Source organism: Saimiri boliviensis, chromosome 13, assembly GCF_048565385.1.
Source record: "Saimiri boliviensis isolate mSaiBol1 chromosome 13, mSaiBol1.pri, whole genome shotgun sequence".
In the NCBI taxonomy this organism is placed as follows: domain Eukaryota; kingdom Metazoa; phylum Chordata; class Mammalia; order Primates; family Cebidae; genus Saimiri; species Saimiri boliviensis.
Window position 1 is genome coordinate 93775031 of NC_133461.1, and position 24506 is coordinate 93799536.

Below are 24506 nucleotides of genomic sequence, written 5' to 3' on the forward strand. Positions count from 1 at the left end.
GTAATATTGAGTGAAGGAAGCCTGATCAGGTGTGGCGGCTCACACCTGTAATCCCAACACTTCGGGAGACTCCAGTGGGAGGGATTGCTTGAGTCCAAGAGTTTCGGCAACATAGATCCCATTTCTACAAAAATATTTTTAAAAATTAGCTGGGTGCAGAGGCTTGCCCCTGTGGTCCCAGCTACTTGGGAGGCTGAGGTGGGAGGATTGTTTAAGCCCAGAAAGTCGAGACTGCGGTGAGCCAACATCACACCACAGCTCTCCACGCTGGGTGACAGAGTGAGACCCTGACTCAAAAAAAAAAAAAAAGAGAAAGAAACCAGGCACAGAAAAGTATTCACTGTGTGATTTCCCATTATGAGGTTTGAAAACAGGTAAAACAAATCTTTGGTATTTGAAGTCAGGATAGTACTTACTGTTGGAAGTGAGGGAATAGAAGGAAGTACCATGGTGAGTTAGGGGATGCGGGTAATATTCTGCCTCATTTTGGATGCTGATTACATGGATGCGTTCAGTCCATAAAAATTTGTGGAGCTGTACACTTATGATGTGAATATTATTTGAATATAAATTATACTTTAAAGAGTGCAAAAATAAGAGACTGGGGAGTAGGCAGGACACTCATGCTTGTAATTGGCAGCAGCAAGGGGTGGGATCAAGGGTAAGGAGATAGTTGATGATCCAAAGATGTAATTTAGGGTGTGCGCAGCATTGCAGATGATTAGTGCACAGTCTAACCAAGAGGACAGGTCGGTCCCTCTCTTATTACAGAGTATGTGGCCTCGCACGTTAGCCACCCAAACGGAGACAATAGGCATTTGGGTGTGAAGACACAGGCTGCCCACCCCCATCCCACCTGGCGATGGTGTAGCAGCAGTCTCCCTTGTCACTGTCACCTGCACTCTTCTCTTTCTTCCGCCATTGGAGGAGGGATGAGATGTGTTTCTCAGGAACTGCATGTTCAGGGGAAAGTAGGAGAATGAACCTCATGAGCTGGCAGATGATGTATCGCAGAGCTGCAAGGATACAGCAGGACATGTAGGTAAGGCCTGGTTCTAGAGGGACTGCAAAGTTAAGCAGAGGTCTCTAGACTGCATCAATGGGAAAACTGATCAAATGGAGATTTGATCTGGGGATGCTAAAATGCAAGTGGTGAAACCAAATATATTAGCTACTCTCAACTAAGTGGTCTCTCCAAGAACAGAGAAAATGCCCACGGGTCTGCCTGGTGGGATGTTATTAAAAAGTCACCACACATACATTAGGATTTCTAGGTTTTCAAATAAGTTCCAAAACGCCCCAGCTTATGACTTTAAACCATAGTACAAAAGTTTCTAAAGTTGATGGAGAAATTCTCTGTTTCAAAAACACCGTATTATCTGAAGGAAAAACAGTGCTTTTTATAAACCAAGCTATACAATAAGCTTTTGAAATAAGCTTTTAGGAGGCTTGGCAAAATTGGAAAAGGAGGCCAGATGCCCTGCAGTTCAGGTCAACAGAAATCTGTGACAAGGTTTAAAGTCACAGAGGTGAACTCCATCCATACATGCTTAGATGAAAAGCTTCAGTTGGGAGCTCTGGAAATTATTTTCATTGTATGTATATATTTATAAAATGCATGCTCACATAGAACACACACACACACACACACACACACACACACACACACACAAATTCCATACACTTAGCACCAAACTTAGCAAAACTTAGAGCATCATCTATCTTTGTTGACAGTGATACATTTGATAACTGTTCAGATGGGCAAAAACCATCAGGGAAGGGGTTTAAAGAAGATACTTGGGTTACAGAGAGAAATGGAGAAACAAATTATTTACGAGTATTTACCTGGGCACCAGGAATATTATTTATGCTAATCATTGGTTTGAACTCAGATTTGAGCTCTATCTTCTGCAAGTTTCTGTGGTGTCTTTCCAGTGTCATAAAAGTAGCATCGGCGGGGTGCAGTGGTTTACGCCTGTAATCCCAGTACTGTGAGAAGCCAAGGTGGGTGGATCACAAGGTCAAGAGATCAAGACTATCCTGGTCAACATGGTAAAATACCATCTCTACCAAAAATATGAAAATTAGCTGGGCATGGTGGCATGTGCCTATAGTCCCAGCTACTTGGGAGGCTGAGGCATCAGAATAGCTTCAACCTGGGAGGTGGAGGTTGCAGTGAGCCGAGATTGTGCCACTGCACTCCAGCCTGGTGACAGAGTTAGACTCCATATCAAAAAAAAAAAAAAGAAAAAAAAAAAGTAGCATCATAATGCAGTGTGGGGAAGTAGAAAGATCCTTGGGCTGAGAGTCAGGAGACTTGAGTCCTAATACCCTAATACCTGGACAGTCTTAGTTTCTATCTGTTGGCTTGATGTAATTCTAAAAAATTACATTACCTTTCATTCTCAAAAGTGAACCAGTTTAAGAAGTAAATCATGTGACGGGAAATATCACAAACATGGCTCCTCCTCCCTGAATCAACATCTTCTCCAGTGAGACTTCTCAGCTTCTTCATCAAAAGGTGGATCTTTTTCCTTTGCCTTGAATCTGAACTTGTCTTATGACTTAATGTTGGCCAATAAAACAAAGTGGAAGTGGCCAGGTGTGGTGGCTCATACCTGTAATCCCAGCACTTTGGGAGGCCGAGAGAAGTGGATCATTTTAAGCTCAGGAGTCTGAGACCAGCCTGGCCATCTGCTGATACCTCATCTCTACTAAAAATACAAAAATTAGCCAGGTGTGGTGGTGCATGCCTGTAATCCCAGCTACTTGGGAGGCTGAGGCAGGAGAATCACTTGAACCTGAGAGGTGGAGGTTGCAGTGAGCCAAGATCATGCCACTGCACTCCAGCCTGGGTGACAGAGTGAGACTCTGTCTAAAAAACAAGCAAGCAAGCAAGCAAACAAACAAACAAAAAACAATGACAAAAACACTCCATAGTGGATGTGATATGCCAGTTCTTAGCCAAGGCTGCCACATACCTTGCCTGTTTTTACGGTTTCTCTTGGAAGTCCGCCCAGCTCTCACATGAACATGCCTGAGCAGGCCTGCTGGAGCCTGAGGGACCATGCGGAGTGCAAACAATTCCTACCAGCTGAGGCCAACACAGGCCACCCAACCCCCAGATGACCTGGTAACTTATTACAAATGCCTAGATGAACTAAGTCAATAGCACAGAAATCATCCAGGTGAACCTAGCTTCAATTTATGATCCACTGAATTATTAGCTAAGTACATTTTTATTGTTTTAAACCAGTAAGATTGAGGTCATTTGTTATTTATTTATCAGAAGCTAACTGATACAAACAGTCTCCCTAGTTCTAATGACCACTTTGTCTCTAACCATCTTTGCAAACTTGAGCAAATCTCGTATGTCTGGAGTTAAGTGAAGGCTGGGCATGGTGACTTACACTTGTAATCCCTACATTTTGGGAAATCAAGGCAGGAGGATCGTTTGAGGCCTGGTGTTCAAGATCAGCCTGGGCAACAGAGGGAGACCCTGTCTCCATGAAAAAAAAAAGTTAAGTGAAGAGCAAATAAATCTTGTAAAGAGGTAAGTACTGTTGCCTGTATTCATTTCCTATTGTTGCCTCAACAAGTTACCACCAACACAGTGGCTTAAGACAACACATATTTATTGTCTTGTTGTTCTGGGAACTAGAAGTCCCAAATCAGTTTCAATCAGTTTCAACAGCAGAATCTGTTTCATGCCTTTTCTGGCTTCTGGAAGCCACCTGAATTCCTTGGTTCTGACCTCTTCCTCATTCCAACCTCTGCTTTAATTATTACATGTCCTACTTTCTCTCTGAGCTCCTGCTTCTGTCTCATAAGAATCCCTGAATTTATATTTGGCCCACCCAACTAATCCAGGATTATCCTCCCATCTCAGGATCCTTAATTTAGTCACAATTGCAAACCCCTTTTGCCATATGAGATAATGTTCACAGGTTCTAGGGATTAGGACCTGAATATCTCTGGGGACCATTATTCAGCCTACCACATTGCCCAGCAACTCTGGATAGCAGGCACTCTCTTGAGAACTGGAGAAAGAGAGATATGAAGAACAGTTCCTGTGCAATAGGAGGAAGCTGGACTGGAATGACTTTTGTGTCTTCTTAAGCAATAATACTTGAGTATTCTTCATTTCTGTGTTGCCACTTGCATAGCATAGGCCATTATGCTTGAGGGGTGATACAAGAATAAACATTGTTCATTAAAGGCTTGAGATCTAAGGATCAATTTTTCCTCAGTGCCTCATCCTAAGTGAGGCATTTGGTCAGAAGGCATTACCTGTTATATAGGCCATACCTGAGACAGTGATGGTTTAGTAAGTGAAGCTGGAAAAAAAAGAAGAAACTGAATGAGGGGCATATATTAACTCCGATCTGGGAAGAGAGATGTTGTAAACGGAAGCTATCCATTTAAATTACACACACCTATTTGTGGTCAAGGGTGCAAGACAGGGCAGATGGTAACAACAGGGAGACAGAGAGAGAGTGCAATAAAAGAATGAGATATTAGGAAAAGGGGAATGAAAAATGCAAAGTGGAAGAAAGGAAAAGCAGCTCCGTTTGGAAGAATGAATCTTATAAAATACCAAACAGCACAGCGAGCGCATGCAGGCTGAGTGAGAGGCGGAGCCACCATCCCAGCCCTCCTGCTGGGACCCACAAGGCATTTATAACCATTACTGCACCATCTGCTTCTATGATTAATTGCTTTTGAAGAAGCATTTATTTTCAGTGGGAAAAGATCAGAATATTACAAAAAGGATTTCTAGAAATGGTAAAAATGACTGCTCATCAAACTTGAATTGGGAAGTGAAATAGTGCTGGTATATGTGCTACTAAGAGAGAATCTAGAACTGAAACTCAAATGAGCTCCTGCTGCCAGGGGACCTTTGATGCATGAGGATCCTGTGACAGCATCAATGTAGGGAAGACTCACAAGACGAACAGAATAGCAACAACAGTAACAAGAAAATTTGCTGAGCACTTGCTATGTGCCAGGAGTTCTATATGCATTAACTCACTTGGTACTAAAAATGACACAGGAAAGTAAGTTCTGCACATCCTTGTCTTAAGACAAAAGTAGTCTGGTGTGGTGGCTCACACCTGTAATCTCAGCACTTTGCGGGGCCAAAGCAGGTGGATCACCTGAGGTCAGGAGCTTGAGACCAGCCTAGCCAACATGGTGAAACCCTGTCTCCACCAAAAATACAAAAATTATCCTGATATGGTGGTGCGTCCCTATAATCTCAGCTACTCAGGAGGCTGAGGCAGGAGAATTGCTTGAACCCTGGAGGTGGAGGTTGTAGTGAGCCGAGATCACGCCACTGCACTCCAGCCTGGGCAACAGAGTGAGATTCTGTCTCAAAAAAACAAACAAACAGAAAAAAACCCTCGTAAGCCATGCAAAGTCCTTATACCTTTAAAATATTCACTTGTTACTCATCTATGAAAATAACATAATGTATTTCGAATAACAGAAAATTACAGCTGATGTACCTACAAAGTTACTGTAAAAAGAAAACACAGAGTGAGCATCTGACTGAAGTTTTCTAGTCCTCCTCCTCCCTCTCCTTTTAAAAAAGCAGGGAAAACTCACCTTTCGACCAGCATCAAATATCATAACTATACTTGAATGAACATTTGAAGATACGAAAGTCATCTCAAGATGTTCCAAGAAATTGGGAAAACGAAAAACAATTGTGAAATAAAAGTCGACCAAATTAAGGGAAAAAAGAAAATTATCTCAAACGTTTAGATTACAATAAAAAATATTGATTAAAAATATAAGGAACACTGAATAGAGGAATAAATATAGTGAAAACAAAGAAAATAAAGAAAGAGGTGAAGGAGTCCAAGAGAAATTAAGATAGCTATAGAAGGTCAGCAAAAGAGACTCAACATAGATATAACAGAAGTTTCAGAAAATGGAAAAAGAATAGCACTAATATTTAATTATAATACAAATAAATATTTCTTAAATTAAAGAACTAACTATACATATTGAAAGGATCTACTGTGGACCTGGAAATATTGAACTAAAATAGTCAACCATGAGATAGCTCAGTAAAATAATCAGATTTGATAAGGGAGAAAAAATCCTTTAGTTCCCATGGTTAAAAGCCAAGCTGTTATAAAAGAGGAAATCAGTTTGGCATTAGACATCCTGAGAGCAACATCCAAAGCAAAACAAAAGTAGAGCATTTTATTTTTCAGTTCAAGAAAATGTGGGCCAAGGATTTTATATTCAGCCAAACTGTCCTTCCAATATTAAAGGTGTAGAAAAAGTTTTGAAAATGCAAGACATGAGTGCAACATTCAGGAGCCCCACCTAAGAAATCTACTTGAACATGAACTTTATCCACACAAGAGAAGATCATGGAAAGGTTAACAAAACATCTCTCTGTGAGCACTAACTTTATTAATCTTTAAAGACTAAGACAAGTATAAAGACAAGAATGGAGGAAAAATATAAAACTTTGATACATTCAAAGAAGCAACAAAACCGAAAACCTGGGAGGAGAGAGAGAAAAAAGGAGGTGTAAAATAAGTTTAATAATTGCCAAATAGAAAATGGAGTTAAAAGATATGACTTGCAGCTGACAAATCACATAGAATATGTGCAAGCAAGGAAAGGAGAGGGGTGACTCATCTTTATAAAGAACAGTAGTAGAATAAAATAAAAAATGCCGTAAATATAAAAACAAATAGGCATTTTCCAGAGAGTGAAAAGGCAACCCACTGAATAGGAGAATTTTCTTTTCTTTGCAAATTACATATCTAATTAAGGGATAAAGGTTTAATACTTGGAATATATAAAGAATTCCTAGAAATCAACAACAAAAACACAAACAACAAAATAAAAGAGTTGAATAGAAATTTCTCCAAAGAACTTACAGAAATGGCCAATAAATACATGAAAAAATGCTCAACATTATTAGCTCTTAGTGAAATTCAAATCAAAACTGTAATGAGATTACACCTCACACCTACTAGTATGGCTGTAATGAACAACACAGAAAATAACAAGTGTTGGCAAGAATGTGGAGAAACTGGAAGCCTCATACATTGCTGAGGGGAGTGTAAAATGGTGCAGCCATTGTATAAAACAGTCTGGCAGTTACTTAAAAAGTTAAACATAGAATGACCATATGATCCAGTAATTCTACTTTTAGATATATACCCAAAATAATTGAAAACTGGGACTCAAACTGATACTTATATGAGAATGTTCATAGCAGCATTATTCACAATAGCCCCAAAGTGGAAATGACTCAAGTATCCATCAACAGATGAATGCTGAAAAACATATGGTGTATACATATGGTGTATTTCACCATAAAAAGGAATGAAATTCTGATATAGGCTACACATGGATCAACCTCGAAGACACTGTGCAAAATGAAATAAGCCAGACAAAAGGGACATATATTGTATGATCCTACTTCCATGAAGTATCTAGAATAGGCAAGTTAATAGAGAAGGAAAGTAGAATAGACATTACCAGGAACTGAGGGGAGGAGAGAATGGGTAATTATTGCTTAATGGGTATGGAGTTTCTGTTTGGGATTATGAAAAAGATTTGGAAATAATAGTGATGATTGCACAACATTGCTAATGTAATTAATGCCACTGAACTGTACACTTAACCAGTTAAAATGGCAAATTTTGTGTTATGTATATTTTACCACATACTCAGAAAAGCAATGGAAGATCTACAGAGACATTGCAGACTGGTGTTGCCATGGGCTATGGGAAAGAAGAAAATGGAGGTCAACTGCTTAATAGGTACATGAGTTCTACATTACTATATTCCACATAAAAGTGAGATCATGTGTATTTGTCTTTCTGTATCTGGCTTATTTCACTTAGAATAATATCCTCCAGGTTTATTTACATTGTTGCAAATGGCAGGATTCCTTTTTCTTTTTTTCAGATGGAGTCTCGCTCTGTTGCCGAGGCTGGAGTGCAGTGACATGATCTTGTCTCACTGCAACTTCTACCTCCTGGGTTCAAGCGATTCTTGTGCCTTAGCTTCCTGAGTGGCTGGGATTATAGGTATACGCTACCATGCTTGGCTAATTTTTATATTTTTTGTAGAGATGGGGTTTCACCATGTTGGTCAGGCTGATCTCGAACTCCTGACCTCAAGTGATCTATCCCCCTCAGCCTCCCAAAGTGCTGGGATTGCAGGAATGAGTCACCATACCTGGCCCCCAACCCCTGCTTTTTTTTTAAAGTTTAATATTCCTGTGTGTGTTTTGTGTGTGTGTGTGTGTGTGTGTGTGTATGCATGTGTGTGTGTGTGTGTATGCATGTGTGTGTGTGTGTGTGTATGCATGTGTGTGTGTGTGTGTATGCATGTGTGTGTGTGTGTGTGTGTGTGTGTGTGTGTGTGTGTGTATGCCTGTCTGTAAACACCATAATTTCTTTATCCAGGGACCTCTAGGTTGATTATATCTCTTAGCTACTGTGAATAATGGCACAGTGAACATGGGAGTACAGGTAACTCTTTAACAAACTGATTTCATTTCCTTTGGTTAGATACTCTGTAGTGGGATTCCTGGATCAAATGGTAATTCTGTTTTTCATTTTTTGAGAAACGTCCATAGTATTTTCCGTGACAATGTATAAAGGATTCCTTTTCTCCACATCTTCATCAACACTTGTTACCTTTTGACATTTTGATAATAGCCATTATAACTGGAGTGAGATTATATCTCATTGTGGTTGCGATGTGCATTTTCCTGATGATTACAATATTGAGCACATTTTCATCTACCTCTTGGCCTTTTATATGTATACTTTGAAGAGATATTTATTCAAGTCTTTTGCTCATTTTTAAATTGCGGTATTTGTTTGCATGCTACTGAGTTGTATGAATTTCTAATATTAACTCTTTATTATGTACCCTATTTGTGACTATTGTCTTCCATTCCATGGAAGAAATACTGCCTTTTCATTTTGTTGATTGTTTGTTTCCTTTTCCGTGCGTAAATTTTTAGTTTGATGAAGTTTACATTCTTACACTGAAAATCTTTCACCCATTTTCAGTTAACGTCTGTGTGTGGTGTAAGGTAAGGATCTCGTTTCTTTTTTTTCTTTTCTTTTGCATGTGGATATCCAGTTTTCCCAGCACCAGTTGGAAGAGACTATCCTTTCTCCATTGTGTCTTCTTCAGGCCGATGTTAAGAACTAGTTATATGTGTGGGTTCACTTCCGGTGTTTCTATTCTGTTCCAGTGGTCTATATGGCTCATTTTTATGGCAGTTGTACTCTTGCTTTGTAATGTCATTTGAAATTAGAAAATTTGATGCTTCCAGATGTGTTCTTATTCAGAGTGTTATTTGGGGTCTTTTTGGAATTTTGATATAAATTGCATTGAATCTGTAGATTGCTTTGGTATTACGGGCATTTTGATAATATTGATAATTCTGATCCATGAAAACAGAGTATACTTCCATTTATTTGTGTCTTCTTCTATTTCTTTCACTAATGTTTTATAGGCTTTAGTGTATCTATCTTTCACTTGCTTGGTTTAATTGGTTCCTAAGTATTTTATTCTTTTTCATGCTATTGTAAATGGGATAGTTTTCTTAATTTCATTTTCAGATAGTTTTTTTTCTTTGAGAAAGAGTTTTGCTCTCGTTACCCAGGCTGGAGTGCAATGGCATGATCTCAGCTCACTGCAAGCTCCACCTCCCAGGTTCAAGTGATTCTCCTGCCTCAGCCTCCTGAGTAGTGGAGATTACAGACATGCACCAACATACCTGGCTAATTTTGTATTTTTAATAGATATAGCGTTTCACCATGTTGGTGAGGCTGGTCTCAAACTCTCAGTCTCAGGAGATCCACTCATCTTGGCCTCCCAAAGTGCTGGGATTACAGATGCGGGCCACTGTGCCTGGTCCCGTTAGTTTGTTTTGTTTTTAATGCATAGAAATACAACTGATTTTTTGCATGTTGCTTTTGCATCCTGTAACTTTACTGAATTTATTTATTAATTCTAACAGTTTTACGATGGTCTTTAGGGTTTCCTATACCTAAGATTATATCATCTGCAAAAAAATGAAAATTTAAATTCTTCCGTCCCTATTTGATATATTTTATTTCTTTATCTTCTCAGGTTGCTCTGACTAGGACTTCCACTACTCTGTTGTATGGAAGTAGTGAGAGTGGGCATTCTTGTCTTGTTCCTGCTCCTGGAGGAAAATCTTTTTATGGCAGCAGCAGTGGCATTGGTGACAATGAGTGGTGTCCGTAGAATGGCCGTGGAGCTGGAATCTTGAGTACAGACATGTGTGGAGTGGCCATAGCTCCAAGCTATGGGCAGTGGCAGGGGCACTGGCATCTGGGTTACAGGAGCCCTCACTGCCACATTGGCAATGGCACACAAGGTATGGGCATTCTAACAGTGGCTGTGGAGTTGGGCTCTAGAGTGCAGGTATGAGCAGTCCCGGTCCCCAATGGGACAACAGTGTTTAATTTCTATGGGAAGATGAAGAGCAGCATCTTCCTTTCTGAGGGGTTCATGGCAGTGATGGCTGTTGGTTACATCAGTGGCAGAAGCTTCTGCTGTCCTCTGCAGAGCAGCCCACTGGGGCCTGTGACAGAACCCACTGCATGGCTGAATGATGGCCCTTCCTAATTTCTTTGTTCCTAGCCATCTCAACTTGCCACAGATAGGCGGTCTCTCCAATCATCTTTCAGTGGGGGTCATTCTCCGTTCATTGCTCCACTGTTGCTGGGCAGATTCTTAATCGGACCCTTGAGCCCTCTGAAGGCCTTTTTTATTTGTGGATTGCTGCTTAATTGTTGCTTTTATTGAGGGGATGAAGGCTAGTATCTCCTACTGTGTCACCTGGCTGACATCACTCTCCTAAGATGGTCAAGTTTATGTTATGTGAATTTCATCTCAATTTAACAAAACAATTAAAGAATGTAAAAAGCCAGGTGTGGGAGCTCACATCTGTAATACCAGTAACCAGGGAGGCTGAGGCAGGAGGATCACCTGAGGCTAGGAATTGGAGACCAGACTGAGCAACACAGTAAGACCCATCTCTAAAAATAGATTTATTTTTTCTTTTACCAGTACCACTTGCCAATTTATTTTTTTTAACTTCTAAAAAGTATAGAAATAATCCAAGGAAACAGATGACATATAGAGGAAAACACAGTAAATACATAATGTCATACACACACTAAAGGTAACATTAGAAAAGATTTCAGATTTGAGACCAAATTTACCAGTCACATAATAAGTATAAATGGAGTTGACTCACCTATTAAAAGAAAGTTTTCAAGAGCGCCTCATAAACCCAATTCTACATGCACACAGGAGACACACCTAAAACAAAGTTATTTGGAAAGGTTAAAAATAGAAGTCTAGGGAAAGGTAACCCAAGCAAATATAAACATTAAACTAGAAGTGTTATGATTCCTATAGAGAACAGTAGAATCAGGGGAAAACGATTAAACAATTAAAAATCATGAAGTTCAAACTTCAGAATGAAGATTTAATAGTTTTCATTATCTATACACCAATAAAATAGCAACCACCTTCATGAAGCAGAAACTACACTAATAATTGACAGAAGCACACAAATAATAGGAAATTTGAATGTGCAACTCTCAGTCCAAGGCAGAACAAGCCAATGGAAAATGCTTAAATATTTACAGACTTAAAAAACAAGAAGAGCCAAAATCACTAAGGTGGAATCTATGAATATATGTCATACTTTACACCTTAATATTATAGAACCTACCTTCTCTTCAGGAGCACACAGAACATTCATGAAGATCATCCATACTGTGTTACAAAGGGACATCAATAATCTATGAAATAGATACAATATAAACAAACTTCTCTGATCACAACATAATCCAATAAGAAATGAATACTGTAGAGGAGGAAAAGATAATTTTCTTTCTACCTTTAATAGTTCCTAGTTGGATGGGCCCCTACAATAAAGGAGAGATTAAGAGGAAACAAACAAATTAATTAGCATATATACCTCATGTAAACATGAGAATATGAAAGAAAAATAAATCTTGGGACTCCCAAATTGCTAAACCAAAGGGAAAAGTCAAGCTTGGAATTTTATCAGACAAACCTGGTTCCTATTTTATTCGAAAATAAGATAGCTACAAAGATAACCTACATACCTCCCTCATAATTTACCCACAAAGTAATTCCCCTAAAACAGTTTTGTTGAATTTCACTTTGGCAACGTAAATTGATAGCTTATCTTCACAGGTGCAGGACAAAGGACAGAACTCAAAATCATCCCTCTGCTCACCTGAGACAAATGCATATCTGATTGCTTCCTCAGCTGTATTGTTTATGAAAAAATGCAGACTCACTGAGGCAGACTAAGGCATAAGTGACTATTCTTCTACACTCTTCTCCATGTAAATTGTGTATTCCCTGAAAGGTTGATCAAAGACTCTAAAGAAAGCAGCTGTTTGTCTCTTATCTACCTCTGACCTAGAAGCCCCTGCTTTGAGCTGTCTTGCCTTTCTTAACCAAACCAATGTACATTTTAGACATGTTGACTGATGTCTTATGTCTCTCTAAAATGTATAAAGCCAAGCCTCGCCCTGATCACCTTCAATACATGTCATCAGTACCTGCTGAGGCTGTGTCATGGGTACGTCCTTAATCTTGGCAAAGCAAACTTTCTAAATTGATTGAGACCTGTCTCAGATACTTTTTGGGTTCACAGGAAATACCCAGAAAAATGGGTAAATCTCAAAGTGGTAGCTGTATTAGTCTGTTCTCATGTTGCTAATAAAGATATACCTGATAATTATGACAATACATTATTATTTATAAAGGAGAGAGGTTTAATTGACTCACAGTTCCACATGGCTGGGGAGGCCTCAGGAAACTTACACTCGTGGTAGGGGAAGCAAACGAATCCTTCTTCACCTGGTGGCAGGAAAGAGAAGTGCTGAGCAAGGGGGAAGTCCCTCATTAAATGAGAACTCACTCACTATCACGAGAACAGCATGAGGAGAAACTTCCCCCATGATTCAATTACCTCCCACCAGCTATCTCCCATGACATGTGAGGATTATGAGATTACAATTTAAGGTGAGATTTGGGTGAGGACACAAAGCCAAATCATATCGCTGTGAATTCAGGTTAATATTTAAGTCTATTGAGCGAAAAAAAGAACAGTGTGGGGAAGGCCATTATGGGGAAGTGCCCAGGAGAAAGTCCGTGCTTTCTCCATTGAGAAGATTCTCTAGTGATTCTCCTCTTCCTGGTACAGAGGAAGACACTCTTACAAATGAAGCTTTCCTTTGTACATGTAAATTTCCTCTACAAAAGAGTAACTTCTACCCTGTTTTTGGAGCTTTTCCTCTGTCTGCAGTTTCTCAAAATAATCAGCTCAAAATATTCATTATGCTAAAGAGACTTATTTTAGGGTGGTATATTCTGGTCTCCCACAATAACAAACATTTAACAAGGCCCTTCAACTTAGAAATGAAAAATATCTCTAACAAACAAGCTTGGGTTAAAGCAGAAATGGAAACCCTAATTGCAAATTTTTTATTTCAATTACAAGAATGAAAACATATCACTATACGTCACAGTTAAAATGGAGTTGACTCACCTATTAAATAAATTTTTAGAGAAAAAGTCAATATTTATTATTAAATGCTTAAAAGTTATATAATAAAATATTAATTATTAAATACTTAATGCATCATATAATAATCAATATTTATTATGAAATACTTAACAATAAATATTAAATATCTGAGAATCAAGGTAAAGGAATTAAACTTCCAATTCAAAAAGCAAGAAAAAGAAAATCCTATATAAAGAAAGCATAAAGCAAAAAAAAACACAGGTTAAAACAGAAATTAATAGAAAAACCTACATCAAAATGAAAGCCCTTTGAAAAAAACAGAGAAATATACAAACCAGAATCTAACTTAACTATGAAAAACCTGACAGACCCACAAATGCATAAAATAAGAAATGTCATGGGGAAACTAGAATGGGGCAGAAACATGTGATACCTTTCCTAGCGCATCATAAAGGTCACGGCCAACATGCCTATAACAAAAGACAGGTTAAAGGCAAAAAGCATAACAAATTTATTTAATTAAAATTTAGGTGGCACAAGAGACTTTAGAAATAAAGATCCAAGACCCAGAGAAAGCTGGTCTATTTTTATACTTCGGTTCAATGAAAGCTAGCTGTGTGATTGGCCAAAAAGGGTATGATCTAATAATAGTAGATTGATGGGGAAAATGCAGCCAGCCCTGTCCGGATTCTTCTTTGCCTTTCTGGGTAGCATTTCTTCCTCCTGGATGTAGGGCAGGACCCCTTCTGTAATGAGGGTCTTATGATCTATTGTCAGATAAAGTAGGTCAGAGTATTTTTTATGGAAAGATAGGGCAAGGGTAGAGTAATATTGCTAGGATTTTTGGCTTGCTTTGGGCAAGACGGATTCTGGTTTCTAACCCAATTTGGGGAAGAATTCTGATTTCTATGGCTCAGTTTAGGGGACAACGAGGGGTGAGAGCTGGGAGGACAGGAGTTCAGAGAGACCTTGTTTCTGAGGCTGCTTCTAAGAGCCACACTTCGGCATATCATCTTCTGAGCCCCAGTACTAGTCCTTGAAACACAGGGTATTGAAAAAAACACCATGAGGGCTTACTTTGCACAACTTTATATAAAATAAACTTCAAAATGTAGATGGAGTATATAATTTCTTAGGAAAATACTATTAATCAAAATTGACCCTAGCAGACATTGAAGCACCATATTGGACCAATTTCCATAAAGGTAGAGGATATTATTAAAGATCAGCTCTGCAAAGAACTACTGTACCTAGCAAAGAGAGAGTTCTTCAAAGTCTAGATAATTCTAATTTCCTGAAATATAGACCAAGAACTTCCAAATTCTTATGAAGCAAGGATAACACTAAAGAATAAATACAAATAAAGAGTCAGACCAATTTTACTTAAGAATATTGATGCAAAAGTCAAAAAATTAGCAAAGAGAATCTAACAGCACAATTTAAAATAATGAATCATGACCAACTAGATTATTTCTTCTGGGTGTTAAACAAAATTATGGGAAGCCAGTGTCTGGGACTGAGCTCTTGCTTTAGGCGCCAACAAACCAAACCAAAATGGAGTCACTCATGATATGTGCCACAGAATCAAACTGAAACTTGAAGGAATCAGGTAGATCCACAGAGCTGCCTTTCCTGAAAACAGGAGATTCACAGCAACCAATCACAGAGGGCCCAGTCAACCTCAGACAGAGTCATAAGGAAGGAAGTTTCTTCTGCTTTATCCCTTAAATGAAAAATAACCTCAAGTAACCTGTTGATAACCAATCCACTTTTTTCTATTGTCTTGTTCCCGCCTTCCAAAAACCAATTGTTCTGTCATGCCCAGTTGAGTGCTCATTCTACAGAAAGAAATGCTGCCTGATTCTAAAATGGCCAATGAAAATCAATTAGATTTTTAAACTACGTCTGTTGTAAGTATGTCTTTTGACATAGGTTTGACTTAAAAATATAAAATGGTTAAAAATTAGAAAATGTGTCCCTATAATGCACCATGTCAGTAAAGCTAGGGGGAAAATCACATAATTATTTCCACTGGTGTATAAAAAGCTTTAACAAAATGTAATACCCCTTGCTGTTACAATCACTTAATAGGAATTGCAGAAATTAAATTTAACTGACTTGAATTTAAATTGCCACATGTGGTTAGTGGCTACCATATTGGACTTTCCAGAGGATCAAGATCATAATGAAAATAGACAATATGAGTGATAGATAATAATGTTTACCTCTATGTGCAAGATAAGGGTTAGCAAAGTGGCCTGCTCCAAAACTCTGCTGAGTTAGATTACAAAATCAACACATAGTGGATGAGCCCAGGTATGTGCTAGCGGCATAATTCTTTCTGGGCCAGAAGCAGGAAAAATCCAGCTGACAATGACAATCAATGGAATGAATGACATCAATAAGGTAATGTTAGTTGATACTGTTTATTGTCATTATAGTAAGGGCTTGCTCAGGGCCGCGTGCTGGGCTGTTTTGTATGCACTGCCTCATTTAAGCCTCATAACAACCCTATGAGCTAGGTGTTTTCATTTTTAAATATGAAAACAGGTACTGATTAGGTACTTGTCCAAGATCACTTAATCCATAAATGTCAGAGTGGGGAGTAATAGGCAGCTTCTCTGGACTCCAAAATCCTTGTTCTAGTTCTAATTTGACTTCCACTGTATATCTGCCTATATGAGAAAATGTTTGTTACCACAATACCTATGTTCCAGGCCATGTGATGGTTTTATATCTATTACTGGCATTTAGCTTTATACTTCAACCCATTCTGAGTTTCGTCAGTATGAAGAAGCTTCTGTAGGGGCGGAAATGGGGTGATCTGGAATTCTGGTTTCTATGACGCAGTCTGGGGGAGCGTCAGGGTGAGAGACAGCAGGGCAGGCGGTAAGGCACAGCTTGGAGGCTGCTTCTGAGGCCTTCCAATCCCCTTAGTTCAAAGTACTCAGCATGTCAAAGCACTATATTTTAGGGTGTCATTTTCTGAGCCCCAACACCCCTGTAAGTCTGAGTAACCCAAAGGTATTGCCAATATCCCCTTTCTGGCCGAGAAAGGGAAAATTCATAAGGAAATGCTACCCTGGGTAGAGCTGCCAGATAAAACACAGGATCCTCAGCTGCATTTGAATTCCAGATAAACAATGAGTACTTTTTTTTTTCCCATAAGGGTGTTTCAAACACTGTATGGGTCATACTTATGCTATCTGTTCTATATGGACACAGGGAGGGGAACATCACACTCTGGGGCCTGTTGTGGGAGTGGGGGGCTGGGGGAGGGATAGCATTAGGAGAAATACCTAATGTAGGTGACAGGGGGATGGATGCAGCAAACCACCGTGGCACGTGTATACCTATGTAACAATCCTGCACGATCTGCACATGTACCCAGAACTTAGAGTATAACAATAAAAAAAAAGTATCTGTTCTTTTTATCTGAAATTCAAATATAACTGGCTATCCTGTATTTGATCACAGCTGTATTCCCAGGAGACTACCAGGTAAGCATTGCCTGGTGTTCCTCTTCCAGACCATGAGTGCCTCTAGCAAATTGTAACAGCGGGGCCAGACTTCTGTACACAGTGTGCTTAGCCAAGAATTAACTCTAAACAGCCAGGGAAGGTTGCCTAGAAAGGAGGAACAGGTTGTCTTCAAAGCATGAGTGGGAATGTGCATTGTGCTCCATTTCAGGAGGGCCAGCCAAGCCAGGTGCCTCAGGGTCTGCGGGGTAAGCTGGAGGGAGCCTACTTCTAGAAGGGAAGAGTGGTCTGGGTCTTCTCCCTCACTCCTACATACAGGGAAGCTCTCTGGCTCGGCAGCACTCTCCAGTTTACATTTCATTACACAGCGGGGATAGCCTGGTCTCCCTTCTTCCCAAGGACAGCTAAGAGATGCAAGAGACAATGGGCCGCATTGCACCAAGCACAAGACTTTTTGTGGCAAGTTCATGCTATTTAAAAGTAATATGCCCTCTGAGTTTCAACTCTTGCAAATAGTGACTTCTCAGTTCACTACCCACCCAAGTCTTTTCCAACTGCCTTCACGCCATGACTAGCTCTTTCAGTTAAAAGCAGGGAATATTAATTTCAGTGTTTTTGCTTCTTCTTGACACTTGGGTTTTTCAAGATGGATGCCTGGTCACTCACCCCTTGGCTCAGTGGAGGGGGTGAGGGGTGGAACAGAGGAATAGTTGCCCTTTGTGAGCATGAAGGGCTTCCGTAGCCATGGAAGTCACTCTGAACACTGCATCTCAAACTTTATGGGCATTGCGATTACCTGGAGGGCTTGCTTGATCAAGCACAGATGGCTGGGCTTCATCCCCAGAGCTCCTGGTTCAGTAGGTTGGGATAGGGCAGAAAAGTGCACTTCTTTTTTGTTATTTTTTAAAGAAAATTTTAGGTTCAGGGGTACATCTGCAGGTTTGTTATATAGGTGAACTCGTGTCGCAGGGGCTTGCTGTACAGATTATTTTATCACCCAGGTATTAAGCCTGGTACCCAATACTTATTTTTCCTGAGTCTCTCCCTCCTCCCACCCTCTACCCTCAGGTAGGCCCCAGTGTCTTGTTCCCTTCTTTGTGTTCATGTGTTCTCATCATTAGGTCCCACCTTTAAATGAGAATATGCAGTATTTGGTTTTCTATTCCTGTGTTGGTTTGCTAAGGATAATGGCCTCCTATTCCATCCAGGTTTCTGCAAAGGACATGATCTCATTCTTTTCTATGGCTGCATAGTATTTCTAACCAGTTCTCAGGAGACCCTGCTACTGTTGCTTCAGGGAGTACACCTTGGGAACACTTTAAAGCATGTATTCTCACACTTGAATGTGCACACACATCACCTGGAGATCAAATTAAAATGTAGCATCTATCTGACTCACTAGGTTGGGGGAGGGTTGTAAGTTCTTCTTTTCCCACAAGCTCCCAGAAATGCAGCAGCAGCAGCAGCAGTAGCAGCAGCAGCAGCAGCAGAGTGAGTTGCCAAGCTCTAGGGAAGTGATTTTCAATCCTGGTTTCATGTTAGAACGATCTGGGGATCTTTTAACATTTCCAGGGAAGCCAGATGCAGAGGCTCAGACATCATCCCATTGCTTTGGGAGCTCAACGTGGAAGGATTGCTTGAGGTCTGGAGTTCAAGACCAGCCTGGGCAACATAGTGAGATGGCATCTCTAAAAAAATTTAACGATTATCTGGGTGTGGTGGTGTGCACCTGTGGTCCCAGCTACTTGGGAGACTGAGATGGGAGGATTTCTTGAGCCCAGGAGTTTAAGGCTGTGTGAGCTATGATCTATGATGGCACCACTCCACTCCAGTCTGGGTAACAGAGCTCACCCCAACCACAATTCAGACCAATTTAATCAGAGTATCTTGGGTGGGATCCAAGCATTTGGATTTTTAAATCCATGTGATTCCAACGCAGAGTGAAAGGGGCTATTTTTATTGCCAATTCTTCCTGGGTGACACACACGTGTCCTATTCTTGTGAGTGGAATCATTGCTTCTCTAATCTGAAGCTGCCAAAATTGGTGGGTCAGAGCTCTGACTTCTGTAGTTCAAAACAGAAGCTGTTGAGGAGGGTTATCTGAAGATGGGGAGCCTGACACAAGCTTTTCCTCTCCTTAAAATGGGGTAAATAATATAGCTACATCATAGATTTATGCAAAAAGATTATGTAAAAAATTCATGCTAAGTGTTTTAGCACAGTGCCAGGCTCAGCAAATATTTGTAATAATATTGTCTATCATCATAGTAATCCAACTACTTACCCAAAACCTTCACTCATTTCTCAATATTTCCACCTGAGGATTCCCAAGCATGCTTGAACTGCTCCACTGGCTGACAACTTGTTTCTCATGGAGAGTCTGGAATATTGGAAATGCTCCTTTCTGTTGAGCTGCCATCTTATTTCTTGTCAGTTCTAATAACTAATCCTAGTTAAACTCTTTGGATTGCTATAGGACAGTTCTCATGTCCCTCCCACATAAGACTCATTTTAACATTGAAGACCAGTTTTTCCTGGTTCTGCATGGGTTAACCATTTCCAGGTCACACATTTTCCATATTCCTTTTTAATTGCTCCCATTTTTGGGGGTGCCCTGGGTGCTGCTTTTGCATATACTCTGTTTTTTTTTTTTTCCAATTTACCCAGGTTTAGTCTTGGTCTCAAGGGCACTGCAACTCACCTTCCTTGGTTTAGAAGCTGTAAGTCCCTCAGTGTAAGCCAAGATGGCACCAGTGTTTTTGGTGGCTGCATCATCTGTTGACTTTCATCGCGCTTGATGTGGATTTCAGTTGGAGGCTTTGTTTCCCACATGCTTGCTATTTATGTGACACAATGTCCTATCCTGATCTTGTATAATTTTATTTTTTGTAACTGAAGTGTAAGACATCACATCCTCTTGCATTCCACATTAATTTGTCCCATTTCTCTGCCTGAGATTTTTTTTTCAATCCTGATTCTGTCATTTAGTGCAATCATTTTCTCCCAGCTTTATGGCATACCAATTTTTTTTATAAACTTGTCTTCTGTAGCTTCCATCAAGTTATTAATTGAAATGTTGAACACATGGGGCCGAAAAGCAATCTTTGCAGCAGGACAACAGAAACGCTCTTCCAAGTTGATAGATATCCTTTAATTAGTGTCGTTCAAGTGGTTTCACATCCACCACTCATGTCCAGACCATATTTCTGCATTTTGCCCAGACATACTTCATTAAAGACCTTGCCAAACCCCTTGTTATGGTCTAGATATTTTGTCTCCTGTATTTTTTTTGTCTCCTTCTTATCTACAGGTTAGTCTTATAAAATAGGGAATAAATAGAGTCTGAATTGGTTTCTTTTTGGGAACTCACACTGACTTCCAATAATTGCTGCTTTCCTTCCAATTTACTCTAAAAATATGCCCAGAATTGATATCAAGCTTACGTAGTAGTCTACAGCATGCAGAACTCACTATTCTCCGCTAATATAAGAAAGATGTATGCCTGCCAATGATATTTCCTGTTGCTTATAATTTTTTTTTTGCTTTTTTTTTTGCTTATAATTTATCAATAAAAATTGACAGTGATTGAGCAGTCTCATTGATGGATCTCACAGTTCTGTGAAATAGAATTGATCTAGAAATGAGACATTTAGAATTGCTTGTTGTATCCATATACTATTTTATTCCTTATACAATTTAACTTGTTCTAGATTTTAGTTTCCACCTATGATTTATCAAATGTCTCTAAAGTCCCACTGGTGTTAATGTCCTTAGCTGTGCAACACACAGAATACGACCAGATGCAAAGCCCCCACATCCAAAAGACAACACACAGAATATGACCAGATGCAAAGCCCCCACATCCAGAAGACAAAGAGGGGATTCATATTTGAGTTTGTGATTGGAGAGACTGAAACAGACACTCTTTTATCAAGTAAGATGGACCCTGAGGTTAAGGGAACAAAAGTTATCTGCTGTTGAGGGTTCAGGGCTTGGCTAGCATGGCCCCTAAATTCCTTATGGCTACAAGAAAAATCTTTCTTGCTAAACTCCCTAACAATAAGAACTACAGACAAATTGTCAGACCCTTCCTAACCCTGAATTATTAATACGACCTGGCCCACCACAATGCTGATTGGAAAGAAGACCGGCCTTATGAACTCTTTCCTGATAAGAAATTGAAGAGCTCAATCCAGTTTCAGCAGCTGATAGAGACTGTGCACAAACTTAGTGTCCTATAGTTGACCTTTTAAATAAAGAGTCAAGTTACACCTCATTTTAATGCTAACACCTTGCCCTAAAATGAATGTGGGGTGTACATTATGCATATATTTACCTATTACATATGCACTTGGCTTCCCACATACATATAGATAGCTTTTCCTCCAAACCTGCTGCTGAATATGTATGACTCTGTTGTGTAATACAGGCCCTGTGAGGCATAAAAACCAACCTGCCCTTCCCTCTTTAAAGAGAAAGCACCTTCAGCACACCTCAGAGACTGTCTTTTCCCAGTTTTCAAACTAATATGGCCAATAAAGCTCTTATTTCTACTATTCAGCCAGGCTGGTGATCTTTAGACACGTTTCACATTCCAAACAGGGAGCTGGAGTGAAAGCGAAGGGACGGTAAGGATATAGCTTCCCCAACCCCCACGATGCTTTTATGTCTTTGAGATTTACACATCATCGCAGTTCTAGATCTCTGCCAGGCAGCGTGCTCATTTGTGTTGAAGAGGCCGTAGCCGGTCCTTGTTTCAAAAAGTCCAAATCCCCAACATAAGATCCTCTCCAATACCTAGAAGTGATTAGAATGGGATTTTATTTTTCATTTTCCAAGTCAACAGATGTTATTCTTAACATTAGGTTTGATGAAAAGAGCACAAAGGTACATACCAGGCAGAATAAAGCAGTGATTTGGAGATCAGCATTTACATTTGAGGACAATAACTAACTTCACGGTCTCTTTGCCTTGATGAGAAATAAGTGGGAATGCAAATGGCTCTTGAAATTGCTTCAAAAAGTCTATTTCCTCCTCCCCTGCTCAAAGCCCCATAATGAAGACAACAGGTCTCTGAAGTATTCACACACAGATCTTCACAGACATGCGCAGGTGAGTCAGTGTCAACTGATTTTCTCACCACCTTGTGCCACCACTCTGGCCACCTCTTTCAAAGTCGGGCTTGCAGTTGGTCTTTCTATGGAGGCAGGCAGGATGTAGTGTTATTTGTTTTGATTTTTAAAGGTACTATTATACTTGCTTAAATAAGCAAATAAGAACGTTTCCCCAAATCATTGAAATTTGTTGGATTTATTTCTTTCTAAAGTTTGTACATTTACATATATCATATACATGTTTTAAATCCTTCACTATTTTGCATGATTTCTATTACATAAAAACCATTTAAATGCAATAAATTTTGTTGTTGTAAAACAACAAAATATCCCCAACTTATAAAAACACAGGAACAGCTGTATTCATAAACATTTACACAATAAATGTACTATATATATCACAGCTTCTATACATAGCAGGTGACTCACTTGTCTACAAGGTTTAGGTTTACTTTAACAACAGTCAAATAGGGTAGTATTTATATACAACTATTTTAATAAAAAATAAAGCAATTGTAAAATGTAAACTTAATTGTCAAAATATTCTTTAAACACTTTAACAATATCCACACAAATTACTGTTCCACTCAAAAGAGGACCACCATAAATGTCATCGTTTTCTAGAAGATGGCATTTCTGGAATCTGGCAGGTGGTGATGAGGAACAGGTTTCCAGTACGTGTTATAGTACCGCTAGCTTACCCAAATCTGCTAATGCTGACAGTATGGCCACTGAAAAGGAGCAGGTTGCTATTTTGTCACTAATTACTTTCACAATTTGCAGGGGACATATGGCACCAGGACTGCAATGGAACTGAAATGATTGGTGGAGAAAACTTTGAAGGTAATGTTCCACAATGCCAATTAGTTTGAGCCACAGTGAATATAACCGAGTTACTATAACAGGCTGGAAAAGTTAAAGGCTTCTTTTATATTAAAATATACAAATTACCACCCTTCTGCCTGTCCTATGGTCATCAAGGCTGACAAATATGAATTCTCCACTGGTGTACACTTCCATTCTAGAAATGAGTCCTAAAACTTGAGATCAAGAGACTGCAGGGAGGTGCTGAGGCCTCTGCCTAACAGCTCTGATCTTGAGTGAGCAAGCTGCTAAGCTAGCAGTTGAGTGTTCCTTGACCCTTCCCTCAGAAAGGAAATGTTAGTCATTTCCAGGAATCTGGGTGTGGAGGCAAGATATCATCCATCTATGGTTAGAAATGTGTGCCAGTTTGTTTTTTGCAAAGTAAAATATGTGGCATTAGCTTCACTCTTTTTCATGGCACTTGTTCATGTGCCACGCTCAGTGACTCAGTCATTCTCAGGGTTGATACCTTGCCTCTGCAGGGTCACATTATCAGGATACCTGGATTCCTAAAGCAGGGGAAGTGGCATTTGAAACCCAGGCTGTCCTTCTGCTCAGTAGAAGCCCGAGTAAAGTGGTGGCCGGCGGGGGAGAAGCTCCTCTTTGCAGAGATGATGCATGATCATCACCCTCTGCAGGGCCCTGGTATTCAGGGCTCAGAGCAGTGAGCCTCAGACCTGCAGTGTGGTCCTTAATCAAGCTTTGGGCTGGGACTCTTCTAAGGGTGTCTGAAGACATGTTGATTGATGGGAAAATGTTAAGTGAAACTCCAAAATTCTCTCCATTAACCAACATTTTCAGGAATTGAAGTTAGGGTGCTTATTTCTACAACAGTATTCCTAAGAGCTTAGCTCTCTGCCCTGCAAAGAAAAATACATTTCAGTTCGGTTCCTTTCCTTTTCCATCCTCACTGTCATTGCTGATGGAAAAGTGCTCAACTGCTCAGCATGTTCAAGCGGAGCTCTCTTACCAGTACAGCTCAGAGGGGCGTGTGGACAAGCCATCATCAGTGCTCCTATAGGAAGGGCATCGTTTCTTCACTTGTACTCCTCTCTCAAGGGAATGATCTGCAGAGCAAGCAGCTCGGCCACCTTGGAAAATGGGGCACACCAGCTTCTGGGACTTCACCCAGGCCACGGAGAGATGCTGGTAACTGCTGCTTGTGAATCACAAGAAAGCCTTCAATTTGGTGGTCCACAAGATAGAATGTGATATGGATCCCCTCATTTATGTGTTAAAAATACAATGCATCTCAAAGTCAGACACTAGAGCTCAGATTCCACCCTGGCCCTTGGAAAACATCTTTGATGCAGTTTTCACCCCCTTTGTTCATCACCTCTTTAGGATATTCCAGCTCTTTGCACCTTAAGGTCTTCCGTTGGTATAACTTAAAACATTCACTGTGTATGCATGTGTGCAAACATGTGTACACGTGTCAGA

The 24506-nt window shown here is 39.8% G+C and overlaps 1 long non-coding RNA gene across 6 annotated transcripts in view; it reads right to left on the reverse strand.

Moving 5' to 3' along the window:
• The window catches only part of LOC141580854 (uncharacterized), a 40812-nt gene extending 17092 nt beyond the window's left edge, over positions 1-23720 (reverse strand). The window contains exons 1-5 of one of the 6 annotated variants that reach the window (XR_012513247.1): positions 19790-23720; positions 12868-12939; positions 11942-11969; positions 11774-11843; positions 857-11355 (exon numbers count right to left, since the gene is read on the reverse strand). This is a non-coding gene — a long non-coding RNA (uncharacterized LOC141580854). Of the gene's footprint in view, positions 1-856; positions 11356-11773; positions 12940-19789 lie in introns of all 6 variants that reach the window. The other 5 variants (XR_012513248.1, XR_012513246.1, XR_012513245.1 and 2 more) reach the window with 5 other exon arrangements.
• Positions 23721-24506: the final 786 nt, after the last annotated feature.